At 39.2% G+C, this 20679-nt stretch overlaps 1 protein-coding gene across 4 annotated transcripts in view; it reads left to right on the forward strand.

Annotated features, from left to right (window-relative positions):
* LOC129767476 (unconventional myosin IC) overlaps positions 1-20679 on the forward strand; it is a 97350-nt gene that overhangs the window by 31651 nt on the left and 45020 nt on the right. The window contains exon 1 of one of the 4 annotated variants that reach the window (XM_055768438.1): positions 11129-11284. The exons of the other annotated variants lie outside the window; for them this stretch is intronic. The gene's annotated coding sequence lies outside the window, so the exon portion shown is untranslated. Of the gene's footprint in view, positions 1-11128; positions 11285-20679 lie in introns of those variants that run through there. 4 annotated transcript variants of the gene reach the window in all.

Consider the following 20679-nt stretch of genomic DNA (forward strand, 5'->3'; position numbering starts at 1 on the left):
CGATCAAAGTTTCAGTTTTTTGAAAATCGAAAAATCACCCAAGGGGGGAGGAAAGGAAATCGGGGTTTCCGAAAAAAAAATTTATGCCAAATATCTTGAAATTGCATGGATTGTCGAGATCTAGTAAATCTCGATGAGTTATGCAATTTTAAGACATTTGGCATCAATTTTTTTTTAAAATTTCGGTTTTCGGTGATTTTTCGTTTTAAAAAAAACTAAAATTTTATCGTTTGTGACACCAGTAAATGAAGTCCGAATGAGCTAATATTTTGCATAGGGTATATTATCGTGCAAATCAACATTTCTTAGCAAGTTCCGATTGAAAAATCGAGATAACTATTTTTTATTAGCTACCAAAATCATACTTTTCGTTTCGTACTCCAAAAAAAAAAACCAAGTCCCAGAGTGCCGATTTTTGACAAAACAAATTTTTTTTTTCTAGATGACACTAGATCTCGACGTTTCATGCCTTTTTAAGACATTTGGCATCAAAAAACCCCGAAACCCCGATTTCCTTTACTCCTCCCTTGGGTGATTTTTCGATTTTCAAAAAAAAATTGACCGCTTTGCGCCACTCTCCCTTAAGTCCGATTGAGCTGATATTTTGCATGGGGTGTTTTTTCGAGGTGGTAAACATTTTTTATGGGGTAACTTTTTGAAATTCGAGATGACCATTTTCATTGGCACCCTTTGTGCTCGAGTTACCGAAATACAAATCGTAGAGATTTTCGGGTTTAATTTCTATTTAGCCTGGAGGATGATTTTTTTACAATTGTCAAATTTTTACTGTTTCAATTTGAACGAACTAATTCGCTCATTTTATTTTGACCAATCACTTCTTATGGTCCTCAAACACAAAACAGATTTCTTGTTTCTCCATCGACTACCAGGTTTATGGTAGGTGAAGGATTGAACCTTTGACAGACGGACAAATCTCAAGTAGGCCACTCTAACTCAACAGCTTCCCTTCCTTACGCCCTGCCATCCTCTCATGAAAAGATTAAAGAAGACTGACAACGGGTTTCTAAACCTGTCACACTCTTCTACGCTAAAAAAGTATCATCGAGCATATTTAAGTCGACCGCTCGTGTAACATAAAAATTTTGCAATAAACAGTTGAACCTACGCGGCTTGACTCCGTTAGTTTGGCTGTTTTTAATCGCTGAGCTGAACTGTGAATTATACATACGGTGTGGGAAGAATCCACTGAACGCCGCCGGTCGGAGACAATGATAGTTCTCTTCCTCGGTCGGCCTAAATGATTGTGCGCGCTTTTTAACAATCGAATGTAATCTGGGCAAAGCTAGTAGCTTTGCGAGATCGCTCCGGATGATAATCGTTTCAATGAGTTCTCGCACAGCTTCGCGCGTTCCGGAACTGTTATTGTTGCCGATCTGGTCGGGGTCAAATATTATGACGCCAGGAGGAAGATCTGTGTAGTTTCGTTTACGACTAGCTTTTAACGAAATGGGTAGTAGGTACTTGAAGAAAGGCATCCACAGTTGCTCTCAGCAACAAGCTGTTCTTCTCATGGCAGTGTGATTCCTGCAGCGTGATGTCGAAAGTTTACTGCAATTTTACGACGCGAATGCGAGCCGTAATGAAGAGCATGCCGTGCTTCTGGTTTTCTGAGCATGTAGAAGGATCTATTTTTATCGCTTTCCTGTGCGGTGGTTATCTTGTACTTAGACGCGCGAGAAAATGATGTGTCAGCGTCACGACAGTCGAAAGTGGTATATAATGGCGGCCAGATTGCCATCGTCACGTTTGGCATGTATTTTTTCTCCACTTTTTCACCTCTTCTCTTGTGTTTATCTTGGCCTGTTCCGAGAGCTCAAGGCTTACGCCATCGATGAGGGACCCCTCAAGTGCAATAATGCTGGGAAGTACAATGGATGTAGGTTCGGGGCGTTCCGCTGAACGCAGCAAATCATCCTGAGGTCAAGAGTTTTGCATTGCGCGATACTGATTGAAGCATGTTTTTCCTTCGACACAACCTTCGCGGGTTCGATGACCATGCTTGCCTGAGTTGCACACAACGTCGTATACAACGTCTGGTGCATCTCTGGTTGACAGTTCATTCGTTGATATGCGCCACCGCCGAGTCGAAAGCAAAACAAACAAACGCTCTCCGAGTGAAAGTACAAAAATGGAAATCGAATAGATGACCCAAATCCATTTTTGAGAATTTTTCCCGGTAAATTGCTTTCCTTTGCAAACGCTATCGATCACGGCGTCCGATGGACACGTGCTCTGCATATTATTGCCAGACGCGTATCATTTTGAATCTGACGCTCTGCGTATGATGAATGATGAACGCTATTACGATGTTTTCGTGGGATGAATCGAAAATGGGAATGCAAATAACTGCTAGCATTGTAGGCTTTTAATAACATGCGTGGAAACTTCCCACTTTCATCGATCGGGCTGTTTAGAGATTCCAGACGCGTTGCAACACCGCTGCCCTACTCTCGTGCGATTGTAAGTTGTGGCGCGTTACTTAGTCACCGCGTACTTTCTGATACAATTTTGTCACTGTAGAGAGATGCAAATTCGATTGTTCAATGTTGCACCGTGTTGAGGAAATATGATAATTTTGATTCATTTGAAAAAGATTTAGCTTTTTGTAGACTGTTTCGGTGGTCTTTTTTAGGGGTTTCTTCGTTGGTTTCATTACTGAGTTATTGAGAAGGATTATTATAAATAACATGAAAAAAAAGTAATAAATAACTTGTAATATGAATTTATGGTAAAATTAAAATAAAGTTAAAGTTGAAGCCTGGGATATGCCATATGGTTAAGCCTCAACTGTGACAGTAAATGAACTTTTTTTTTGTTTTTTTGGCTCTGTTTGCTTCAAACTGGCGCTAATTCAAAGAGAACGACACTGTTGCTTTCATTTGAAAAAAAATCAAGGGGTTGTATCCGAGACACGACCGCTTAGGACGTAGAACTACGCAAACTATTTTTTTTAAATTGGTGGTTTATCATTTCGGATATTATTTGCGAATAAGTCGAAATTGCATAAATAACTCTTTAGTAAAAAGTTTTGAGTTCTTTCTTGCCTTTGCGAGAACAATACACTAATTGGTCATATGTCACAATTTGTTTCTTTATATCACTGCACGCATTGCACTGAGTATTCAACGAGAGGCATCTTCCGTGCATCGCCATTCAATAAGCATCAAACACGCGTCTAACAGATGCACACAGTTGCAGCGATACGAATGAAACATCGCGAGAATGACCGTTTATGAAAAATTGTTTCTCGACTCTCGGTCTAAACCATCAACAAAGCTAGGAGCTTGTTGCATAAGAACAGAGCCGATGCACGCAAAATCTAGCGAATATTTTTCGCTACTCGAGGGGAAACATAGAACACAAAACGAGCAGAATAAGCGACCTTTGTTGTTTCGGGCACAGACAGGTTCTGAGTATTTTCCTCAGGGGAGATGCAATACTTATACGTTAGCGACAGCTTACTTACTAGGCAAGAGTGAAGCTTACTTCGCCAATATTCTCTTTTCGCTATCCCCCTTCGTTGTTTCTATTCTAGCGGCTGCACAAGTTGTCCGTTATTGACAGCTCTGTTCGGGAAAGCAAACAATTGAACTGAACAAATGTATAGGGAAATGGGAATGCTTCCAATTTTCACCAATTTAAGCCATATACAGACTATGGGATTGTAATATATAACATATCAAACAAATCTTAGAAAATTTCCGATTCAATTGGTGGGCAAATTGTTAAAATCCGTTCGCAACAAAAATAATTATTAACGTTAACTTTATTTCATAAAAACGTGACCTGTTTTCTGATTTGGCACCCTTAATGTAAGACGTAGTCCTACGTCAAAATGAGAAAATTTTACCGAAATAGATAGTCAAACATTTGAATTAATAGGATTATTAGGATTAGTAAGATTAGTAGGATTAGTTAAACTTTAAAAGTAAAATACTATGGATGGGTTATACCTATGATATAACCGCAAGGTTGACGTAGGACTAACGTTGGCTTAGTAATCAATTACATCTCTTCAATTAGCAGTAATCCCACCTCGGATGATCCTCATTGCGTACGATATCGCCGCTGTTTAGAGCTATCTTTTGTGTGTATTGATTAAAGTAGTGAATGAATGAAACTATTTACGAATTCAATTGCAACAAAATCCCAATGTAAGTCAATTCATGCATTATGGTAGTAGTTATCGCAGCAAATAGTTATCAACGTTTTGCCTGATCATCAAACGGTATGCGTAGAAGTTCAGTGAGCTGGCGACATGAAGGGATATCTTCCAATGCAGTCTTGAATAATCGAACCAAAGCGTTGCAATTGTATCCGCTTTTGTAGACCGTGTTAGCAAAACGAATTCCGGAGTGTAAAAATGCATTGGGGTATGTAAGTATTGCCGACTTGAATGTATCTGCAACGCCAATATTCCCAACTTCTTGGTTTCGGAATTTATATTCCGGTTTGCAAAAATGCAAGCGAGTACAAAAGTACCCGAAGTTTGCATCTATTTTGCAATGTCAATTTCCCAGGCTCCATGTTTTTGAAATCTGTGTTAGGGAAACATTCCAATTTGCAAAAACGCAAACGAGTACAAAAGTACCCGCAGCTTGTATTTATTTTGCAATGCCGATTTCCTCAGGCTCCATGGTTTTGAAGTCTGTGTTAGAGAAACATCAATCCATTCCAGGGATCGTACCTCAATCGTTGCACAATCATAACTGAGTGGATTTCCGAGCGGCACTCGTTTATATACCGATTGGTTTGATTTCAATAGCCTGTCTTGAAAGCAATTTTAGGGCTATTGAAAAACGTTTCTGAATCAAAATGTAACAAGCATATAACTCGTAGACATTCTATCTTTCGAATAAAGTGTTTATCATAACATTTTGTCAAGTTGTTTAGGAGGTAAAGGGTGTGTCACATCAAATTGCATCGCGGAAAAAACGCTGTAGAAATTTAATTTTTAGGAATTATATCTTCAGTTTTCGCTTATAATCAGATGAGAGTGTATAGATCACGTTGGCCATGCTTCACTGTCAATTTTTCGTAAATTTGGAAAATGTCGTCGAAAGAAAAAGAGCGTCGTGAATTAATCCTGCGCACTCATTTCGAGAATCCGGAGTTGTCACATCGGGGCATCGGTAAGATGCTGGGAATCGTCCAATCCACGGTCAGCAGAGTACTAAAACTATACTTCGAGAACCTAACCATCGACCGGAAGGTGAAGAACGGAAAAAATGGATGCTCCGTCAGTGAAAAAGATCACAAGCGCGTAGTTAAGCAGTTTAGACGTGATCCGAGAAGTTCGGTCCGGGATGTCGCCAATAAGCTGAATTTGTCAAGTTCATTCGTCCAGCGGACCAAGCAGCGGGAGGGCCTGCGTACATACAAGGTTCAGAAGGCTCCTAACCGCGACGAAAGGCGAAACATGGTGGGGAAGACGCGAGCCCGGAAGCTGTACACCGAAATGCTGACGAAGCCGCATTGCCTGATAATGGACGACGAAACCTACGTCAAAGCGGACTTTCGTCAGCTGCCGAGCCTGTTGTTCTTCTCCGCAGAGGACAAATTCAGCGTTAAGGAGGAGATTCGCAAGCAGAAACTATCCAAGTTTGCCAAAAAGTACATGGTGTGGCAAGCGATCTGCTCTTGCGGAAAGCGGAGCGCCCCCTTCGTGATGACCGGCACGGTAAACGGGCTGGTTTACCTTAAGGAGTGCCTACAGAAGCGCTTACTACCACTATTGAAGCAGCACGAGGGCCCGACCATCTTCTGGCCGGATCTCGCTTCGTGCCAGTATTCAAAGGACGTGTTGGAGTGATACGAAGCCAACGGGGTCACCTTCGTGCCAAAGGAAATGAACCCGCCCAACGCGCCGGAGCTTCGCCCAATAAAGAAATATTGGGCGATTATGAAGCAGGCCCTCCGGAAGAACCCAAAAGTTGTCAAATCGGAGGCGGACTTCAAGAGAAAATGGATTTCTGTTCAAAAAAAACTACAACCTGACGTTGTACAGAACCTTATGGACGGGGTAAAGAGGAAGGTGCGAGCATACGGGCTTGGGCTCGAAGTATGAATAAAAAGAAAATGCCAAAAGTTGTTTAATAGTTTTTATTTTACTGTCTAAAATTTTCAAAAGGATCGGTCTACTGGGCGAATTTCTACAACGTTTTTTCCGTGATGTAATTTGATGTGACACACCCTTTATTCAAAGGACGTGTTGGAGTGGTACGAAGCCAACGGGGTCACCTTCGTGCCAAAGAAAATGAACCCGCCCAACGCGCCGGAGCTTCGCCCAATAAAGAAATATTGGGCGATTATGAAGCAGGCCCTCCGGAAGAACCCAAAAGTTGTCAAATCGGAGGCGGACTTCAAGAGAAAATGTATTTCTGTTCAAAAAAAACTACAACCTGACGTTGTACAGAACCTTATGGACGGGGTAAAGAGGAAGGTGCGAGCATACGGGCTTGGGCTCGAAGTATGAATAAAAAGAAAATACCAAAAGTTGTTTGATAGTTTTAATTTTTCTGTCTAAAATTTTCAAAAGGATCGGTCTACTGGGCGAATTTCTACAGCGTTTTTTCTGTGATGCAATTTGATGTGACACACCCTTTATTAACACTCGAAATCTCGTTCTCCAGCGTAACGCTTTCGTTTTCGAAACTTTGAACTTACACCCTAGTATAGAAATGAAAGACGTAGTCCTACGTCAAAACATAAAGGTTAGTATTTTATAGGTTTGTTTTTGAATTATTATTTTTTTGAAGAATGCACGGTTAAATTATTGTTCTTATCAACCGAATTGTACAACAAAATCACTTTAAACAAGTTGCGCGTTAAAACAAGTGGATCGACCACCTCAATTTTCGGATATCAACTCAACCTAGAGGTTGTTAATCGCAGAATAAATCGTGAAGGTTTCCACAATTTGAATTAATTGTTTCAAAAATCCACTAAGCTTGGATATCGTCTCCCGAAAACTTTATTACCCACCTGTTCCAGTTTATGTCTGCACGGATTATGTAATCGAAAATGAAGAATTCGCTACGAAATTTTGAAAAGCCAATTATTATTTGATACACAATATGTATAGTTGCATTTTGTTTTGTACAGGATTAAATTGAGTTTTTTTGACGTAGGACTTCGTCATTAATTTCTGTACCGGGATGTAAGTTCAAAATTTCGAAAACGAAAACGTTACGTCGGAGGTACAATGTTTGGAGCGTTAATACTTTTTTGTCGACTGAACGAAGTAGCATGATAATCAGTTCACTCCAATGATAAAATGTTTAAGAGTAATACCACCTTGATCAAAAAGTTCCCGGAATTTATTCAGGAAATGAAAAATACAAGATGATACATCCATATCGATATTGTCCCCTTCAAAGTACTCCCCATCGACTGCAACGCACTTATACTTGATGCAATCCTCGAAACATTTGTTATATTCGATTTGTGGTACGGCCATGAGTGCCATCTTCGATTTTTCCATTATCTCATCTCGGGTGCTGAAACGTGGTTTCTTGAGTCGTTCGAATGGTCGTAAAGGAGCCAAATCATGTGAATTCGGTGCTTGCTGAATGGTATTCGTTTCGTTTTAAGCCAAATGTTCACGAATAACGATTGATTTTGCAATTTTTGCAAATTGTACAAAATCGAGTCACGCACAATATGTACTCAATACAATGTAACTTTTAGAAATGTAAAACATCACTACAAATTTTATAGAATTTTATAGAAATTTTATTAAATGCCAACCTACGATAAAATGAAAAATAAAAACGGATGACTGAGAGAGAGCGCCACACGGTGGTGATTCAGGAAACTTTTTTATCAAGCTAGTATAAATGTTACTAATTGATAAAAAAAATAATGTTCTTGTGCGGTTTTTTTGGCGCGATTTTTTTTGTGCGGTGTATGAAAATAAGCATATTTGACGAAGTTATCTTCCATTTAGTTTTTTCGATGGTTTATATGCATTTCAGTGCGAAAAAAGCATATTTGCGTCTCAATTATCCACTTCTGAAATCATTCCCCTCCTCTCATCAAATGGTCGTTGTTAAGTCAAACCGGACCATGTAACATTTTTCTAATTTCGAGAAAATCGAGCTTGAAGTTTGGTGCTATAAGGGGCATCCATTGAGCATTCAAAACAATTTCGATACGTTATTCCTGCTGTACGCGTGATTTTCCAAATCTGGTAAGTGTGGTATGTAGCTCACGTAATGCTTAACCAAATGCCATCAATAACTCGAAATTTTCAATTTTGCCACTTGGTCCCCTCTGACTTAACACCGACGAAATGCTCTAAGTTTTTCTAAGTTTTTGCATGACATGATTTCTAACAGCAACACGTTTCGACATGCAACTAAAAGCTCAAAACAGCCACGCACAACCGAAAAGGCAAAGTGTCGAACGGTGAATGGCGTGGATTTGAGTTATTTTCTTGGGGGAAACTATTTTTATGCGGTCCCTTTCTACCGCACAGAATTTTTTTTTTCAAAATGTGTACCGAACACGATTTTTAAAGCCGCTGATGAAGTTTTGCACGATTTTTTTAGCGCGGTCCCTATCCCATGCACAAAAAAAAATTGCCTGTGCTAGAAACCGAAGTAACCTGACAAATTCGTGCATCAGTGTCCTCTTTCGCTACCGTGTTAAATGGCCCAGGGTTTTAAATCAGATCGGCGCTTCTGAAGTTAGGTTGTGATTCACTGTCGAACAAAACAAGCAATTAACGTAGCAACGAGGATCCTTCTTGAAGAGCTTGCATCGAAGCGCAAAAGTAAAGCAGAAAAAATACTAACCAGGCTCCGCGAGTATAAATAAATTTTACTTGCTATTTCATACTATTTGTTCGATACTAGAAGGCAGTAATAGAAGACATTGGCTTTTTTTTCCAAGCAGTGGACTGTATAAAGCTGCGATCCTGTCTGTGAGTTTTTGATTTTAAATTTTCCACAGATGCCCAAGCGGCTGACACGCAAGATCAACGAATGTACAAATCTCAACCAAATTTGCATTTATGCTACATAGTAGAGAGTGTGTTTCCACGGAATGATTCCGAGCGGCCCAGTGCCGCGTACAATGCGAGGTACGAAAAATTCTGCACAGTAACAAGAAATTGTGATTCGAAGAAGAAACAATAATCTGGATTTCTATACCAAGAAACACGTCTTGAATGCATTTTGAGTGACAAGTTCTAGAATATGTGTGACCACAGGAGTCAGAAGAAATTTCTTTTATGAACATGTGATTAGAGGAGACAAAACAAACAAGAGAGCGTGATCGATGGATTTTTATGTGTGTCGAATGATGATTTGACGCGATCAGGACAACGTCATTCTCCGATGTCGTGAGTTGTGTCAACAATTTATGGTCGATATGTCAGAGCGAACGACTGCAATTCCTACGACACAATCCACAGAAGGGGCGTGAGGAATAATATATTCACTTGCGAGAGGCTATCATGAGCAACACCGACACAGTCTTTACTATTGCCAGAGCAAAACGCATGCAATTTCATGACATTACAACACACGTGTTCAAACAAAAATGAAATCTTTAATGAGCTCCGTTACGACGTTACACGTATTCGATCCCACACGTTGCTGGATGTATTCGGTTGAATGACAAAAGCGAGAAGTTCCTCATACGCACTTTCTTAGCTTAGATTTTTTTTTCGACACACGCTCTGAGGAAATCGATGATGTAATTTCCTCGGGAATTCCATATCCATCTACTGATTAACTACTCTCCTGTATTATAAAATTTCTCGAACGGATCGCATTATCGCATTCAGAATATACAGATATTTTAAAATAACGTTCCAATATAACTAATGGCTTGATGTAAATGATTTTTCCCCACCTCACTTATTTCATGAAATGAATCTCTTTTTGACATTCATATGTAGCGTGATGTCCTGTCGTCTCATGTTCGATATAAGATGTAAAAATGCGTCGAAAATAAATCGTTTAGCGTGTAATGAAAAAATAATAGAATACAAAATACATAGTGAATAGAGGATGTGCGATATTTTTGATGATCGAAAAATAATATTTTTCTGTTATTCTTCGCCATGAAAACTAATTTAAGAGTATGTACCGCGAGTACATTCTGTAGAAGTGTATTTTCAAATTTTTTTAATAATACAGTTTTAGAATTGACCAATCAGCAGCTGAGCCCAGTTCAACAGCTTGGCTGTTGGAATCATCCTATTTTCCCTGTATTGATTTTGTTATTATCCGTTTGTTTTGCACGATCTTGTCTTCATCCAAAAATTTCATCTGCTAACCATTGAAGCAGCCGAATAAAAACAAACACACAATGATCAAATCCCAAGGATGACTTGCTGGACCGTACGGTTATTTACAAGTAAATATCAATAAAGAAGCGGTTTTGCATCTGCAAATTATTTCACGTCCCACATAAAACCATGAGCTGCTGTATTGCACCCCAGATGGGGGCAAACACATCGGTTGCAATCATCGCGCGCGCGTGTGTTTATGCGGATGATCTTTTTGGCGGACGGACGCCGGAAATAAAAATCCATGGAAAAATAAGCTGTACACATGGTAGTTTAATCGTGATGACACTAAAGTTCTATAAATAAGAGCGGAAACTTTGATTTGTAGAACTTTTTTTCCTCAAGTGTCGTTTATTATATGATTATCGACTATTTGAATGTGGTTTGTCACGTGCAAAATCTGGGGAAAAACAATTTGCGGGTTCCTCGAATCGAAGATCTGTGAGTTCTGTTAGTCTCGTCAACTTATGAATATTGAAGGAATTTCATCCCTACCGAAATCAATCGAAATACATCCAAATCTACAATAACTACCGTAATCAAATTATTATAACACACGTTGTTTCAATACTTTCCACACCACCAAATCCTTTGACTAATATTTGTCTCATACCTATTATTTGTACTATTGGTGCGTTGTAAAGATAGCGAGCGCACGATAAGTTAAAATAACCGTCCCTTCCTCCATCCCCCGATCCACCGTCATTCCGTGGGTGTAATGACGAAAGATACTAACTGATAACGACGGGTGGGCATTGATAGCGCGGAAAATTATTGGCAAAAAGTGCACAAAACAGTTCGACAGCCGTACCTAGTGAAGGAGAACCATCGATTTAGTCTGGTTTGAAGGGTCGGACTCCAAACAGGTAAAACGCGGTGTAAACACCACCGATTTCGGGAGTGATTTTTGGAACGTTACTTTCTTCTCCTGTGCCCAATCGCGGATAACTGGCAAAATTCAAGGTGAGTATTAAATTGGACATCATTTTGTTCTGATTGTTGGCGATGTGGCATTGAGAAAAGCTACGGAATTGATTCTGTGGCAATGCGATAATTTCCAGGATAATTTACATAGGAAAGTGATAAACTAGAGGTGCGTTTTTTACGGGTGACTCATCGCAAATTGCAATTGCATTATTGAATAATGCATAATTAGGCCTAACCAGATTGATAATTTATTCGATAAGTCTATAGCGGTCAGCTCCATTGCGCTTGGGTATGCAAATTTGTTTATTTTATTCCTCATGCCATGCGGACAAACCTTGAATTGTGCATAAACGCGGATATACCTCAATCGACCACCTATTGGTAATGTCAAGCAGACGAGAGGCTGGGATGAATCATCGGAATCATCGATGGCATCATTGCGGGTAAATCACTAAATATCCAGCGCATGTTTTACTTCTGGATGAGCAGAAGATGATGACCCCACAGGTGATCGTGAAACATCCACCAACAACAACAACAGCACATTGGGGAGTAGATGGCGTCATACTGTAGGAACACCTCGCTCAACGGATTATCATGATTCATCCGTTGTGGTGATCGCAGGCTAAGTGTTGTTTTAACTCGCGCTCGACTGCGTCGGTTGTCGCCGGATGGCACTAATCGAAGGACTTGTGTAACACAATCAACAAGGTGAAAGCGCACCGCCATATGTGGAACGAATATCAATGGGGAGGTGGGAGATAAGAGTGAAGTACTGATAACGCCAATGGGTGTTTCATTTGGTCCAGGTGGAATTTCATCTCGCCATTTATGTAACCGGGTCTGGGCGTCTACCTCCGGTGGTGGGTCCACTTTTTGTGGGACGGTTCAACGGTTCGATTTTGATATTTATGTGTGAAGTTTTTCAACACGTCGTGACGTTTTTTGCTCTGACGAACATGCGAACCCCTTTAGGGGAAAATAATGCAGCGTATGAAGCGTAAGCGTTTTTTATCGAACCATTTGTACCAATATTAATGTTTGCGTTCTGGAGTAAAACACATTCATAAATTCGGAAAATATTTTTAAAAGCTTCGAGATGAAATAAATCTATCCTCTTTTGTATATATTACACTTTTTTACACAATTTATGATGTGAAAAACAAAGTAATTATTGGTTGCACGATTGGTTGTGCACAGTTTTGTCCTGTACCAGCATAATATTCGAACAGTGCGCCACCTGGTTTCATTTTGAATAATATGTTTTAAAGGCGCTCATAATTCCTATGTATTCCAAAATTAAACAGAAATCCAGTCCCCTTCATTCTTCTTATGCTTTATGTTTGAAGCTAACTCCAAAGAACCTGGATTTGAATAGATTTTCCCATGTTGTTATCATACACAGAGTATTTGGTAGCTTTTCGAAAATTGTTTAAGACTTGATAGAGAATAATATCTCATGAAAAAATGACTCGACGCATATGGTGAAACCTCAACCATTACATAGTCATCGATCTTTAATGATTTTGAGCTATGCTTGTCTAAAATTAGTTCTGAATAAAAGAAACGCCAGCACAATTAAAATACTTCCATTTGAATGCTGAGGGAATATCCACTAAACAACACCCTGAAATAATTGTAAAATTAACTTCTCAAGTTTTAAGATTTTTCAAGAAACTATTCTGAGGGTTTTCCATTTGTTATTCCAGAAATTCATAATTCATTCATGAAAATTCATAATCGTGTGTAAAATGCACTTTTTCTTATCAATTTAAAACAAATATTAGACAGTGAAGAATTTTGTGCAATAATCACGGATTTTTTTTACAGCTCGCTTTGTTCTTGAAAGCGATAATTAGAAAAAAATCACGAGGATTCTTTATAATGCCTTTTTTACTTCGAACATTTATATTTATAAACATAATATTTTTGGATAATCAAATAGAAAATAGCAAGCAGGGCCCGAAATCTTCGAAGGTGAAAAATGAGGACCGACTCTACTCTCAGCAGCTTCGCTTCGACTAGAACTGCTTCGGCAGTCGCCGCCAACAAAAAGTGAGTTGACTAGCGTTGACTAGCGAGGATGACTGGTGAACTAGTCCAGTCACTTATTATTTTAACAGACTCGACTAATGAATACAAATCTGCCTCTTCATTCAACTGACTTCAATCCACACTTCCATTTCCCCCTGACACTAATTCATACCCGCGTACGCAATATTATTTTTACGTCCATATAAAGAGGAACGAAAACATGATTTCTGATGCAAAAAAGAAGTTATCCCATCAATGGACGGTTTATTGTTTACCCATCGTGAACTCAAACCAACGAACTTAGACTTTTATCAAGTATAAGGTACTCGCGTTAGTATTAGTTAGTATTGAGCGTGCAAAATAGCACACACACACTGCACGTTATTTTATACGTGTAAGTAATTTTCATGTACGATACAAAAAAATCTAGTTCACCTGTAGCGTATATCAAACCACGTTGAACTCAAACATCGATGCATGCACATGTACATGGGAGAGAGAAAGAGAGGAACGAACTCGTTTTTGGGAAAGTCACTTCAAAATGCAATGAAGACAATTTGACTGGGAAGAATGAAATGTAGAGGTCGCTAGTCGAGTCGGTAGAGGGAGATAGCGACTAAACGCCCGACTGACTGTTCAGTCGTTTTGGCGGAGAAACTGCGTGAAGAGGCCAAAATTCATTACTAACTGACTATGGATATAGTGGATATAGTTCAAAATGAAGATATGAGTTTTTAAACATTTATTAAGTTTCAATACTCTGCGAAATCGTACCCATTCGAACTGAAGAAGGTCCTAAACCGACACTCTTTTTTTTTGCTTCGTAGCTATTTAATAGGCTCACTCAGGTGCTTACCATCAATCGGAAGCACAAGGCTCATCGGGCGGCGCTCACTACTGGGGGAACGCATTTGTCAGTGTAATCAGACGCCTTTGATTAATTCTCGTCCGCCGTCGACGGTGTGAACGTGTCAAAACATCTATTTATGAATGTGTGTTTGTGTGTCCATGTACGAGGGCGTTTGTGTTTGCGTGTTAACCATGGCCGTTGAGCGTTTGAGTGTTGAGCGTTTGAGTGTTGAGCGTTGATTATTTTCATTCCCGTTTCCGTTTCCGTTTGTGTTCTTTTACTACCACCATTTCGCTCTAACACATTCTACGACTAACTCAACTCCCCAAACTTCATTTCCGGTCTATTAGTGCCGTTTTCAATGAACCGGAAGCCACGTTTTGGAAGTTCGTTTCCAAGATAGCATCGGAATACGATATTTGACTTCCGCTATTATAATCCTTTCACCCAATATATATATATATAATATCATTGTTCATTGTTAATCATTTAGAGCCATTATCAGCAAACTGGAAGTCGAAACAAGAATATATTCGTGTATGTCATTTCCGGTCAATTGGGCGTAAATTCACTGCAAAATTCGAAGGTCGGTTCAGAACAATGGGGGGATCGGTTTAGGGCCACTATTTCTGTAGGTGTCGATAAGGGGACTTCCGATTTGGTCTCCGTTTTCCACTTTTTTAGTACTCACGAACCACACCGACTAGTATAAAACATAGTTCAAGAGTTATACGAGGGCGGTCCGATAAGTACTTAGCCTCTTCGACTGATGGTGTCAGTATCGCAAGAGAGATTACTTATCGTGTAGTACATTCTCGTAAACGGCTACTGTCAAAATTTCAGCCGAATCGGACTAGTAGTTTTGTAGACCGTATACCGTTGTGGAAGCGGGCGTGTCCGCGGATTTCAGAAAAATGGGAAAAATGGAAACTTCGCCGTCGCCACGGCCAAATTGGTTGAATTGCACTACGAGCTGCTGCCCCGTATTCCATATTCTCCACATTTGGCCCCGTGCGACTTTTTTTTATTTCCAAACTTGAAAAAGTTACTCGCCGAGCAGAAATTTCAGTCGAACGAGGAGGTCATCGCCACCACGGAGGCCTACTATGCAGACCTCGAAAAAACGTATTTTCCAGATGGATTAAAGGAGTTGGAGCATCGCTGGGTCAAGTGTATCGAGCTAAAAGGAGACTATGTCGAGAAAAAAATCGCCACTTTTCCAAAATTTTTGTTTTTGACGTAGGACAACGTCTTACATTAAGAGTGCCAAATCAGAAAATAGGTCACGTTTTTATGAAATAAAGTTAACGTTAATAACTATACTATACATAACAATCCCATAGTCTGTATATTGATGAGAATTGGAAGCATTCCCCATACATTTGTTCTGTCCATGTGTGTGCTTTCCCGAACAGAGCTGTCAATAACGGGCAACTTATGCAGCCGCTGGAATAGAAACAACGAATAAGGATAGTGAAAATAGGATACTTGCGAAGTAAACTCCACCCTTGCTTAGTAAGTAAGCTAGCGTATAAGTATTGCATCTCCTCTGAGGAAAAAAATTTCAGAATCTTTCTGTGCCCGAAACAATAAAGGTCGCTTATTCTGCTCGTTTTGTGGTTTATGTTTCCCCTCGAGCTGTAAACGCTAGCGAATATTTCACTTGAAGTGCATCTGGCATTGCAATTAACACAACCATCCGAGCCATGGCAAAGCAGGCGAAAAAGAGAAGAGTGCAAATGACTATAGGTCGCTCCTAGCCATCAGTGTTTGGCTTTATGGGTGTAGCTTGTTTTCGTTGCGCGAAACTTAGTTTCAACTGTGTCTTCGTTTTTTTCACGCCATTCTCATTAGCTTTGAGACAAAAATAAGATAAAAAATACTTAAAGTACATCTTAATAAGGTGTATCGATAAATATATTGGAACAATTATTTCATCAAAAAAACTAATTATTAAAACAAAATAAATACGCGGTGCAAAAAAAAATATTTCATATATTTTTTATTTTTAAAAAAATCTAATAATAATAAAAATTAAATGCGCTGTGCAAAAAAAAATATATTTTATATATTTTCTGGCATTTCGAAATTTTGAAAAAAAAATAACTTTGAGACCCACTTCTGCTCTTATTTTTATTTAAATGCGTTCGTATGTGTCTTTTTTCTACATGTGGCGTAATTTTTTCCTGAATTTTTAAGAGCATTGCGAGACACAAAAATAATTTTCTTCGTCGTCTGCATTATTACTCTTATTTTATTGAAATAGATTATTTTATTGTATTCGTGGTTTTCAATCAAATTCAAATTAAAATAAAATAATAATTTGGATTTTTTTAAAATGTTCTTCTCATTAACCATTTCACTGCGGCCCCGCCTCGGAGAAATTCATCAGCAATTATGGCGCGTTATGCGGATGTCGCAATTGATGAAACAATTTAATAACTACTTTCGTTATGATATATTCTATAACACGGATCAACGCATAAACCTAGATCACATTCTTTGCATTCGTATTTACTTTCTCGAAGTGAAAGACTGGCGAGAGCGTATTTATACGTCTTTCGTAGTGAAAAGTTTAATCCGAATGATCTTTCCACAAGGACTTTATTTTTTCTCACAGAGCTCTATCGTACTGTGTACTGCGTACTGAATTTGGTAAACCACCTGAATCCAAATCTGATAATCTAATATAATCTAATATATTTTAAGATACGAGAAATCGTAGCCACATTGGTTGCACGTTCGCTTACTAAGCGATCGATCGTGAGTTCAAAACTCAGGGCCCTCAATTGACCATCTTTGTGTTGTTATAGAATAACTGCGTCCAAGCTACAATCATCAGCGATGGAGATCGATTCAGTGTTGGAGTCCTGGCCTCTCTCTATCTATATGCATAAAGTGACCAGATGGTCAGAGGTCTAACGCGGGACATAAAAAACAAAACGTTATGTATATACGTTCTGTGAACATAAACCATAGTTTAGCGAGTCTAAACTGATCAGTATTATTTCTTTCTGAGCATCGGCACTAATTTGTGATTTTTCAGTGGTTTAGATTTTGTTTACGCCCGAAAATCACTCGCACAATCAAAGCATTTACGCCTGGCAAGCACGATTTAAATTCTACAATTTTCTTCAAATTACCGAATGGAATGCTCGAAAATTCCAATTAATTTTTCATCGATTTTAGTGTTAATGTATGCATTTAAAAAAATGGACTAATTTCGGATGGCGATGAAAGGTAATTTATAGGAACAAATTTTCTTTAAATCTTACGTTTATTAAGTCTACAACAAAAATGATTCAAGGCTGTTGATTCGCTGCAGCAGCACTGTCAAGCAACTTGATGATTCTTCCATACTGCAAGCTCCACCCCACAGCGAAAGAGTTGGACATTCTGAGGCACTTTGTGTCCGCCAGATATAGCCGATCTGGTATTTACAATATCATCTCTTTGCCGCTTCTTAATCCGGGAGATCGAAGCAACCGGCCAAACGGTGGGGAAGAATCTGGCCAAAATGGACATTTTTATACGGAAGCATCAGACGAGACCGGCCGTATCTGAGCAGCAGACAGTCACCCAGAAGGAGTAGCTTGAGGTGCTGGTGAAAAACTTCTTTCCGGCGAAAGAAGTGAAAACCTTTATTTCGTACTCATAATGAAAGACGAGACGTACTTAAAGGGAATGTCCAAGCCGCTCTTCTTTCGAGTCATATGGTGAATGGGGAGATATATAGTACGAAGTGCTTGCCGGAGTTGGGAAGGTGATTTGGTCTTTATGCCGAACCTGGGATCAGCCCATTATGCCAAAAGATCCCTGGAGAATGGATCGGCTGGAGATAAACATTATCGCGAAGACCACCAACCTTCCCAACATTCCCCAGCTGCGCCCGATAGAAAACTTTTGGGCGAAAGGCCAAAATGGAGGGACAGACGACCACCAAACCCACGAAATGGTAAAATAACACACCGATATACATCTTTTCATCGGCCATGGTTCAGGTTCCGGCCAGCTTCCGTAAGACCGCCCAGTGCTTCATTTACGATACTTCATCAAACAACTCTGCCTCTTCCTGTCCACCATACACTAGATCTTCCGGCTTATTCAAAACGTTAAGTCCTGACCGAGCTAGGGGACCAAAGATGAACTTTTCGTCTGACTCACGTTGGTCCCTGCGGATCAATAGGGGACTTTTATAAAAATCATTTTCCAATTTTGTTGCTGTCGCTTCCAGTTGACACTCTTTAAACAAAAATCCTAATGTCGGTGCGATGAAACCAGCTCAACGTATTAATCTTTGGATGCATTAGAAGCGCACTTGAACAGTCTGCCAAATAAAGGTTTTTTTTAGGTTCATCCATTTAAGAAAATCAACATGATCAAATTGTGATATTGAAATATATTGATATCGCGGGACATTTTCGTTTCTTTTGCCAAATGCGGGACGTTTCGCGGGACGAAATCTCACGCGGGACATTTTGTTGAAAAGCGGGACTGTCCCGCGTAACGCGGGACGTCTGGTCAGTTTATATATGCAAGCTCTGCTTGCAACAATAAGAATATCGGGCTTTTGTGCTATAAATAACACAACAATGAACATATCAACTGTCTCCGCTGTCCGGTCTACTGAACATGGAAGAACAAAAGGAATACTCTTACGCCTAAAATGGCTTCTGTTCAATTTGCAAATTATAGATACAATAAACATGTAACATGTACACGATATAATCCGGCTCCATTACAGCTAAAATGCTAATGAGCCTGAATAAATAAACAAATGGGATAAAAAAATACAAGAAAAAAAACATTGTTTGTATATTTTTTGCTCTAAATATACCGACAAAATTTAGACATACAAAAAAGTCACAGGAGGGTTGTGTCCAAGACACGACCGCATAGTTGACGTAGGATTCCGTTAGGCTATCTGCTGCACGCTGATTTTGGATATGTTTGAAGAATTACTTTGTTAAACTCTTCGATAATGATTTGGGTCCGTTTTGTCTGGTTGTTAGGTATTGTTTGTTCACTCCACTAGTGTCCATAACCGAGTGATAATGATAGAAGGATGGTGATTAGTCATTAGATGGTGCGTATCACGTACCAAAGCCGCCCTCTGTGGTCCTGGACGAGATGGCGCCTGTGTTATGTATGGATTAAATAAAGAAAAAAAAGCTCATCAAAGCAACATAAGATATTTATCATTATCGAACCCAATTTTTCTCACCAGAAAAAAAGTGTTACTTAAGTATAGAGAAAATATATTTGAAATGGAAAAGTAATTTCATTCATAATTTTTTATTTTCTGAGTGTTTATTCAACCCATTTCCTTTTCGCTTTAAATCCAACGGAACACGATGCTACATGCCTCAATGCGAATTTCAATTGGGCTAACAGCACCCAATACGATATGTAGAGCATATGTGAAATCACTTTTTTGAATATTCCTTCATTTTTCCAATTTTGCTCGTCGCATGAGCTTTCCTTGGGAGAAAAAAATCGTTTCATATTTCAAGTCATTTTAACACAATAGCTACCATAAACAATTTTACACTTACAGTTGTGCTAAAAGTTTTACGAAGCAACCAACATCTTCTTCTTCTTGAATGGCACTACGTTCCTAAAGGAACTTCACCGTCTCAACGTAGTATTATTTGCGTCATTTTTTATTAGTACTTAGTTGAGATTTCTATGCTGAATAACACGCCTTGAATGCATTCTGGGTGGCAAGCTCTAGAATTCGCGTGACCACAGTGCAAGTCGGAGGAAATTTTTTTGACGATAAATTTCCTTGACCAGAACGGGAATCGAACCCGAACCCCCGGCATGTTAGGTATGACGCTAACCACTCGGCCACGGGAGCAACCAACATAAAAGTTCCAAATTTGAATTGTATTTATATTCTATCAAGCATAAGTTCTATTCAGTTCATTGAAACATCATTCTTCAATCGAAAGATCCTTATTGGAACGAAAACACACTTGTTCATCGCTCCCAACTTATTCGCCAGCACGTATGCAATCAGCAATGCCCACGCTAGTTACAATGAGCACTATCCATTTGTACGCGTCGTTAGTTAAACTATCGAGGGTTTTTACATGCTGATTTATCCCAGAAACCATGGATTTAAAATCTCTGTTAGGGAATACATGTCTGTGGAAAAAAACGTCCCCCTACTTTCATGTATCTGCAATGCCAATTTCCCCTAGGCAGCTTGGTTTTGATGTCTCTGTTTGGGACCCGCCGCATATGTCGTCAATTTCGACCTATCAGAAGTGGGTATTTCCGTTAGGATATGGGTTGAGATTTTTCAATTGTTCGATAGTTAGTTTCATGACCTATATTATTTTATTCAATGTAAAAAAATGTTATGGAGTGCCGAAATTGATTGACGCAAAAATCTCATCAATCCATCATGAAATGACTGAACAATAAGCATTTGAAATTAGACAATTTTCACGGTGCGCTCGATTTTCGATTTTCAATTTGTACCCCGATATGTTCCCGAAAGACGTAATCCTACGTCAAAAAACAAAATTTAAATATTACA

The sequence above is a fragment of the Toxorhynchites rutilus genome, chromosome 2, assembly GCF_029784135.1.
Source record: "Toxorhynchites rutilus septentrionalis strain SRP chromosome 2, ASM2978413v1, whole genome shotgun sequence".
Taxonomy (NCBI): domain Eukaryota; kingdom Metazoa; phylum Arthropoda; class Insecta; order Diptera; family Culicidae; genus Toxorhynchites; species Toxorhynchites rutilus.